The sequence below is a fragment of the Rhagoletis pomonella genome, unplaced genomic scaffold (assembly GCF_013731165.1).
Source record: "Rhagoletis pomonella isolate Grant_MI unplaced genomic scaffold, Rhpom_1.0 Rhpom_scaffold_00003, whole genome shotgun sequence".
NCBI lineage: Eukaryota > Metazoa > Arthropoda > Insecta > Diptera > Tephritidae > Rhagoletis > Rhagoletis pomonella.
This window is the reverse complement of record NW_023458557.1, coordinates 93879827-93889745: the sequence shown is the minus strand read 5'-3', so window position 1 is coordinate 93889745 and position 9919 is coordinate 93879827. Positions and strand designations below refer to the sequence as shown.

General features: G+C 31.7%; 1 protein-coding gene across 1 annotated transcript in view; it reads right to left on the bottom strand.

Annotated features, from left to right (window-relative positions):
- LOC118735831 overlaps positions 1-9919 on the bottom strand; it is a 118321-nt gene that overhangs the window by 47225 nt on the left and 61177 nt on the right. The window contains exon 2 of the mRNA XM_036465808.1: positions 2724-2971. The gene's annotated coding sequence lies outside the window, so the exon portion shown is untranslated. The remainder of the gene's footprint in view (positions 1-2723; positions 2972-9919) is intronic.

The following is a 9919-nucleotide window of genomic DNA, read 5'->3' as shown; positions in this document are numbered from 1 at the left end:
CCATATTAAACAAATACATCCTAAGGTTACCCGGGTCCACGTTTTGGGGCCACGCCCCCTTTATATATCAAAATATTTTTTACCCTGTGACCATCCCTGGAAGATATCCAGTGCGTGTGTAAAATTTGGTTACGATCGGCTTATTCGTTTAGGAGCCAAGTGTGTCTATAGGTACATACATAATTTGAATTTTATATATATAGATAGATAGTGTACGATTTTAGTAGTTTTATATTTGCTATTTTTAGAGTAAGAAATCTAGCTATTTTGATCAACAAATTTTGGGAAAAGATATTTTTTTCAAGATTAGAAAAATAGTGTTTAAAGATTTTTTTTTTTTTGAAGGGAAAATAACTCTTACGAAAAACCATAATTAAAGACAAACAGTTTTGGAGGAAAAAATAATTTTACCCAAATTAGAACAAACACTTTTAGGAAAATAAGAAATTTTTACAGTAAAAGTTTGCAATGGACAAAACTATTTTTCGAAATAAAAATTTCAAAATTAATAATTGCTAATTATTAAAATTTTAGGTTAGTTTACGGAAAAAATAATGTACGTAAAAAAAAAAATCTGTCAGAATTTAAAAAAAAATTTAGCCTTATGTATGAAAAAGACTAGTTTTGTGCCAAAAATTATATCTTTGGGGAAAACAATTTTTGGAAAAATATTTTTTGGAAAAACCTTAAAATTAAAAAAAGAAAAAATTGTTGATTAATCAATTTTTTTTTTTGAATAATAAAGTTTGAAACAGATACTTTTTAGTTGAAATTACTGCAATTTTTTTAGAAACAAATTATTTTCTACATTGATTTTTTAAATAAGAATTTATTTGCTTACACCTCGGTTAATCACATCAAACAATTGAAATCATGAATTTCTAAGTATAGGCCTATGGTCTTAAAAGGGTTAAATTAATATTCTAACTAACATTGAGAGTAATATTAATATTAAGATTGTGGTTAAGAATTAGGACTAAGAGTAAGATTAATTTGAAGAATGAAAGTAAAATTAACCCTATTAAGCTGGCATTTCAGGGTACTATATTTTAAATATATAGGGAAAATTTTGGAGCACCCTCTGCCCCTACCTGGCTACAGCTATGACTATGTGTGAGTCTTCTGTCTATTCCTCATTATGTGAACCAAAATTTCGAAGCTGAGGTTTGAGGAAGGGAGAGAGGAAAATTCTGGTAGCGAACCAGCTTTTCTCCATGAAAAATAATAGGAGAAGCGTCTCTCCTGGTATCAGTTTTTAGTTTTTCCCACTTGCCAACATTAGCGGCAAAGGGAACATTGTCGTAATATATCGGTAATTTTTGTCAGAAAAGTGCAAACCCAGTTGATTACGCTCACAGTTACTTGCTCAAAATCTGCATATTAATGCAACAAGTTCTGAAATATTGCTTTTCTTTTCAATAAAGTCTGATAATCAATGGCTAACAAAATACTTTTTCGATTAAACTCGAAAAAGCTTTCTGTAGTAGCAGTTATCAATGCTATTCTATTTTCTCGAAGCGCATGCATCCCCAGTTCCCTACTGAGCTCAACTGTTGGTTGCATTTAATTGAGCCAACCGCCATTCTCTACCAATATTCGAATCCTCTTTAATTATGCATACACTTTTTCCCCCACTCAATTATTGCAAATTTAATTAGTTTCCTTTTTTCGACTTAGAGCATTCCAGCAACCCCAACTACTTACACGTACCATTTTCATTCGTACTTGCCAAGCTACAATAATAAACTATTTTCAATGCCACTAAGAGCATTGTGTAATCTAGTATATATTTACTTTGCATACTTTTGCTTCCTGACTATCAGTCTTACAAGCGTTGCTGCCACCGCTGGCCCTGGCCATGGCGCTACACTAATCTACCGCGCGGCTGGCGTTTTTAATTTGCATCTATAGCTTTCGTTGCCTGGCTGACATTGTTGTAGTATGGTAGCGCGCAGTCAATTTGAATAATACAAAATGAATGCAATGCATTCTTCTGAACAATGCCATTTGTTGATTTGTAATTTCAGTTGAATTGGCGGTGAACGAAAGCAAAAACTCAATGAATGCTGATAGTTTCATTTTCTATTTTGCTTTTCTGCTCTAGTTCATTTTTTTTTTTTTTTTATTCTAATTCATTGTTAAAAAGCATTTAAGCGCAGACCTTAGAAAAAGTGACTCTGATTGCATGTGGATGATGTGGATTGGCTTAAAATATTTATAAAATTGCTTGAACTGTTATTTTGCGCTTTAGATAAAATAGTTTGTTTATTTTTAATCATGACATTTAGCGTTTATTTGGCTTAAGTGCTCAGGCAATGTATTTTTAAGTGATTTATAGCCGCAATCAAATCAGTGTGCATTCAAAGTTTATTTATGTCACTCATACGCCACGGTGCACTTAATGGGAAAATTTAGTTTCCGTGTATTTAACATATCACTACTATGATTCTGCTATGACTTGGACTGCTATTGGATATAAAATAATATATATATATATATATAAAATATATAAACATACACATCTATTACTCTAACAAATACAACAGCTATCATAAATGTAAGTAAAAGTTTATACAAACGCACGCATATGTATGTATGTGTATAAGTACTTATATGCATGTATGTATGAATATGCAAGCGAAATCATTTATCATATGTGACAAGTGTCAACATGTTTGCTCAACTTAAAGTAAAAACGTATGACCTTTTGATGGATTACTCACCTTTATGCACACATGCTGTTGATTCCTTTGCCATGTATTTATGGTTTGACTTTTCGCCAAGTGTTGAAATCATTAATTGTACAAGTTCTTGATGCACATTTAATAGCCTTTTTATAGTCTTATGTTCTTCTTGGTATGTTTATTCATGTGAATTAAAATTGGTTTAAATCTTAAAAATTAATTTTTTCTTTAGCTTTAGGCATTTTACAAGTCGTTTTTTAGCACACATTGGTTAATTTGACGCAAATCTGTAAGAAAGAGAATTCTAAGTTAAATTTTTTAATGTGTTTTAATTAGAAAAAAAGAAATGTATATTGGCCATTGCTTTTTGGATGGGCGACCCCATACTCTTAGAAAATGCATCGTGGGACGGGGTTAATCAAAGCCTATTTTTAAATGCCATATGGTAATCTTATCAAATCAAAAATCGGATCCAAGACGACTTAATATGAGAAGATAGCAGCAGGAAAAAAATTTGCGTGTATTTTTTTTTGCTTTTGCCGTGTGAACTGTCAAAATATGTGTGTAAATGGGAATAAAATTAGCTCTTCTAATAACACCACCTTCTAATAACACCACCTTATATGAATTCACCTTGTGGAGATCCATAATGGCGGAAAAATGTGTAATTTTAAAAAATAAAATTTTCCACCGCAATCTAATTTTGCCTAAAAGTGTATTTCAATTAAAGAAGTAGATATTTTACATTGAATTTCGGACGATATTCAAAATATTTTCATGGTAATTTTTTTTCGTAAATTTTTTATAAAAATAAAGCTCTTTTGCAACACGAATCGTGTCAAACAAAAATCCAAACTTTGGAGAAAATTCAGTAAACCAAAATTCAAAATTGAAAAAATTTGTACATACATGATTTTCATCTAAAATTCGAGTATGCACTTTTATAGCGTATTAAATTTTAATAGTTTTCTTTTGCTGACGGTGTTGAGCATTTTATTTCATGCATTAAAATCGTTGAATGGGCTATGAATATAAAATTACATTCTCAATTTTTTTGTAACAAATCAAAAGTTTGAAATTTTAAATGGAAATTTACAAATTTTTTCTTATTATCCTGCAAAAATTAAAGTTTTAATTTACAAGGTTTTTGATTGTAGAATAAGATATATTTTCACAAGTATTAACGGAAAAAATTTATCACGAAAAAAATTTTTAATATCGTAAAAAAATCAATGCAGGATACTTATGTGAGTGACTCTAGAAGAAATAAGCTTTTGTTAGGATAAAATGAGTTATGGGGGCACAATGACCTCCCTACCAAAAATATTGCCAGCAAATTTTAACTGATTAACTTATCGAAGTTCATCTTTCAGCAACGTCGAAAATCAAATAGAGGATAAGGCAGGTATGGGAAACAGCGCTAACTTCATAATAACTCAAATACAAACCCAATGTGATCGACATTTACCTGAGAACTCTGCTTTAGTAATGGCCAGAACTCAGCAACCCAAACTCAAGGAATCAGTTGAACATGGAGATACACACTTATAGATACACAGGTCAATATACTCGTGTAATACAAAATTACCCTAATTACTAAGAACCAATGATTTTATGAAACAAAACTTAACCCATACTGTCCCAATAAGTATGTACATAATTACATACAAACTGTATACACATATGTGCATATATCCAAAATGCCTTTTACTAAATTAGACATATACGCAAATATACAGTAAAAATTTACACCTTATTATCTACATTTTTATTAATTCGTGTTTGGGTCTTCCATTGGCCCGAAGGCCAAAAAAGCCTACAATTATTGGCATTTGCCGACGACATCGACATTATCGGTAACAATGAACACTTTCTTTAAATAGACAAGCAAAATACGTGAGCATGGTGGTAATTGAGGACACAATTAGGTATCCTTTGACATCAGGCAATCAGTCAACGCATACGCATCTTGGCAATCCCATTAGCGTTGATAGCTATAATTTCGGAAAACTAGACGACCTCGTTTATTTAGGAACTAGCATTTATACCAATTATAATATCAGCCTTCAAATTCAAAAGAAAATTACGCTGAAGAAAGAAGTTAAGTCCCAGAAATTGCAAAAGGATAAAGCCTCGGTTGAGGAAGTTCTTATTGATTTTTTCACTGACTAAAAGGGCGACCTTATTTGCCAAAATATGGTGTGATATGCTTTTGTAGGCTGCCAAACTAAAGCCACTGTATTAATTTTGAGTCCAGTTCAGGGAAAAATACGCTCCTCTCTGCTCTCGTTTTTAACACTGAAAAATGTGTACAATAGTTCAAAATAGAAAATTACAGATATTAAAAAAAAAATGCCGCAAACATATAAGCCTCTGACATGCCTTCTACGTTTGAGGTTTCCTGAGGTGAATTCATGTAATTCGTCCTTGCTTTTGCTTAAGGAATCTGCAAGCAACCTACAAATTTACTAAATTTATTTCCCATCAAATTAATTTAACTTTCTTACTTCTCAATCACTCCATTAAAGCCTCATCCGTCTTTATGGACTTATTGCAAAGTGAATAAGAATTGTAGGAATGTGCACTGTTCGATCTATGGCTTTGCGATAGCTTTCGCGTATTGAATTTGGCAAATAAAAATAGAATATAGAAAAATTTAAAAAAGTATATGGAAATAAATAAATATTGTTTTCCCGAACTGTCGCTTTTATGGAAAAAGTACGAAAATCAAAACTAACGTACCAACGCACCAAATCATTGTCACAGTACCAGTTTTGGTACGAAAGTACCAAAATTGGCAACACTGATGCTTAGCACATTCAAATCAATTCATTTCGGCTGGCGCTAATATTACTCATACGCCTCCGAGATCTCGCAACACATGGTGTATGCGTACGGTGACCATCCGTTCTGTTTTTTGCAGGACCGTACTGTTTTTCAAAAGGTCGGTCCTGCGTAGTTTTTCAAATCTGAAAAACCTGAAAATGTACTGATTTTTTCCAAGTGTCCTGCATTTGTCCCGCATTTTATTCGTTATTTTAAAATTATTTAAAATTATGGATGCATTTAAAAAAAAAGTGTTTTTTGGTACTTTTCGTAGCTTTTCTTCAATATCTCATGAAAAAATCTGCAAATTAACGTAAGCGACTTACAGCTCGAAAGGTATTGATGTGCCTCTTACCAAAATATATAACTTGTGGCGACTTCAATGAAAATTATTAGTGCTACAGGCGAAAAAAGTGAGATTTTCAATCAAATACGCAGTTTCATTTGATTATGTTTTTTCATTATTTAAAAAATTCGATAAAGAAGATATATCATTACAGTAAACTTTGAGCCAAAGATAATGAAAATCGTATTAGAAATGTAGTTGCTATGGCTCGCAATCTGCACAAATTATATATTTTTGTAAAGGGCATTTTGTAACTCGTCATTTACGTCGATTCATTACGTCGATTTTTGACAAATAACTGCGAAAAGTACCAAAAAAAAAACAAAAAAAGAAGGGTATTGTTTTCGTTTTGAACGACTCAAAATTTGCATATAAAATAATCTTTTAAAGATTTTCACTTTTCGTGTAAGCTATTGTAATTATAATATGTTTTACTATACTTTTATAAATATTCATGTAAAAAAAGATTATTATCAATAAAGAAAGGGTGATTAATTTTTGAAGTTTAAAATGTATTAAGAATTTAGAATCATAAATACTCTTTTGATATTTTTACACTACGTAAATATATGCGGGCATATTTTTGAAAAATTGTCCTTCATTTTGAATCCATATTTATGGTCACCGTATGTATGCGTAATACTGTATATAAATTCAAATTTTTATTGCACATATGTATGTACATATGTATTTACAAACACGCCTATCGATAGGCATTAAATTTTAAATTTACAAAGTTTATTATCATGTCAGCATTATAAAATCAATATTATAAAACACGATTCGTAATCGGCCGTAAAAATATGAGCCTCATAAACTTGTGCGATTTAAATTTCTCACTTGAGTGCCGATGCACTGCAAAGGCATATCAAGGGCTCGGCTCAATTTACCAACCTACTTACTTGATTATGTACATATGTATTGGCCTTGCTTATGTTCATGTGCTTTGGTATACTAGTATTTGATGCATCTGGTTCTTACAAGCGCATCTTTGGCAGTTATTTATTTGAACACAGCTAACACCTTGAAGTGCGATACACACGAAATGACTGTCATTTTATGCCACAACAACTTGCTTACTACGTATTTAAGTACATATGTATACATACTATATGTATGTGTTTGCAAATGGCTTCCTCTGCTTCTTGGCGCTCTGTAATCCTCAGTTATTTTGTGCTTTTAACATGAGCAGGTCTGCTTTGTCGAACAAATGCCTTTAGCTACAAGAGTGTATTTTTGCTTGCATATCTACATATGTACATAAATTACTTTTGTTTAGTGTGGAAATAAAATGTTTTGTTTTGTTTTGTTTTGTTTTGTATCATTTTACATGCAATGCCATTGTACTTCTGTGTACAAATAGTTTTTTTTTAGTTTGCTGCTGTTAAATTATGCAGCAATGTTTGGTGCGTAAACTTGTTTTCTTTGTTTGTTTGTTGTTGCATTACTACGTAGAACAATGTTGCTTCATATGTTACCACTTGTGCTCTTAATTACTTTTTTGTGCGTTTCTTTGTTTTACATCTGCCATTGGCCGTGCGCTATTTCATGTTCCACTTTTTTATTTCATAGGAGCATGTACGGTACACATACATACATACATACATAAGTCCGTTTATGACTATCAATTATTAATAAAAACTGTATGCGGTTGAATTGAAATTGTATCTTATGATTTGTGAAAGCAATGTGGTTGAGTGGTGGAGAGGTGCGTACTACCGTTTCGTAGAAGCAGGTTTGGATACCTGGTCCAAATAACATCTAAAATTATAAAACGTTGTTTCTAACAGCGATCGCTTTTAGGCAGGCAATGACAAAACCTCCAAGTATATTTCTGAATTGAAAAACATCTTATAAAATCTATTTGCCACCAAAAAAAATACCTTTTAATTTCATATCTATGCCAAGGTTGATTTAATACATTTTAAAAAGTGTCAACTGTCTTAAAAATGCTTTCGCAGCAATTTGGTATAAATAAGTAAAATATACCAAATTAATTGTCTAAGTTAAATTTGACTTTTAAAACTGTTAACAGCCCTCTCCAAAAATATTTTGAAGCTAAATTTTATTTAACTTCTTCCCTTTTCATTGAATTTAACTTGTGCTTTTAAACTGGTTGCAATCCTTCAAATATATATATATTTTTTTAACCTTAAAAGCATTTTAAAAATAAAGCTAACTTAAATCTAAATCGTCACCTCTTGACACAGAAGGCAAAACTCTTTAAAAATATTTTTGAAATAAACCTTTCTAAATTATTTTCATTTTTATGAAAACATATCAAATTTAAAAAAAAACCTGTTAAATCCTGTTCCTTCGCAAAAAAAAAAGCAAGCTACTAATGATTAAAATCGATGGATAAACAAACAAGTTGTGAATGGTCAAATCGAAATGTGCAATAATTTTTTGGATGATCGTACATGGCGTATGAGTAATATTTTCCATGTTAAAGCATAGTATTCTGTTCCTGTTTCACGTGATAAAAGCTGTCAAATTGCATATAAAATTAGCTCAATCAAGTTAGCGGCGCTGAAATGAAAAAATGAAGAAACTATTTGTTCGTATTATTGTGCTCATTGTGTGCTATTTTCGGCCACTTTTTCGGCTAACTTGATTGAGCTTATAAAATTTCTTTCTGTGAAATAAGTGTGAAATTCGACAACATTTCCTCAAGCTCATAGCGGAAAGTATTCGAATCCGAATAATTTGCTTGCCGAATCGCAATACAGAGTAGACCGTAGAACCCGTGATCTAGAAAACTTAATGTACATATAACCGTAATGTGCGACCCAAAATTAAGTTTACGTGTCTGGGCGTTTTTTGTGTCATTTTAGCGTTCCGCCATTGAATATAAGTGATATTGAGTAAGCAAACGAGTTCACTTCTTGTTATTTAGTAAAATGAAGTAAAGTGTGTAGAAAAAATTTTAAATATATACAGAATTGTTTGTGTGCCAGAGTGCATATATTTATGGTAGTATGCAGTTATATGTACATATATATCAGCACTGCAGTAATGAACCAAATTGAGTAAAAGTAAGTAGTATGCAAACAGCTTTGCATTTAACCTCATGTACATGCATGTACATGTATGTACGTATGTATGCATGATCGAAGTGAGTTTATTTATTGCCTTTATTGTATCTGCTACATTTTGTTATGCTGCTGCTTGAGTATGCAATAAAAGTGCGTTATTGCTCCTTTGAAAATCGATTACGCGAGCAAAGTGCAAAGTGCAGAGCCAGTGGTGTATGTTATTAAAAACTCAAGTGCGAAGCAGTATCAGATGCAAGTTTATTATTGATGGTGCATAAAAAGAAATGCAAGGGTTACACATACTCGGCTACTGGTTTTTGTGAACTGCTTCAATGTGTATACATAAGTATAAACGCCACTTTATGTGCGAAATTAAAGAGATACTTTCGGTGTTTGGTTACATTTGAAAAAAATAATAAACTTTTTATAGGTAATTTTTAAACAACATAAATACGAGCACTATGTTATGCATTCATGCCGAATGCTGAGCGCTGCGGTGCTTTCACAAATTAAATAGCATAGAAATAACATCCTATTATAAAAATGTCGAACAAAGCTTGAATTTTTATTATTTATGCAGGACCACTCGACGCCATTTCTTCTTTCATTGCTTTATTCAACAGAGCTCTCTCGTTCAATCGCATTCTTAGATTTAGCGAGAAATGTGCCGCAACAAACGCTTTATTAGCGCGAAAATTTGCAAAGCAAATGTTGCAAGAAAAAATCAATTTAAATTTATATTAAAATGTGCAAAGTGCTAAGAAGTATATAAGTTTAAATTTCTATGCTTTTCGCTAAATTCTCGAAGCAAACCTTGAATTTATGCAGCTTAAAGATTGTCGAGTGTGTTTGATGCGCTCTTGTAACGCATACGCACTGTCACACCTGCGTTGCTTTCATATGTTGCCTAGATACATATATACATAGGTACATATGTATGTAAATACGTTAGTGACAGCGTGTTAAAACTTTTTAGTGATACAAGTGGCGTAAATCTTTTGAATAAGCCACCAACTTTGTAAAGGTAT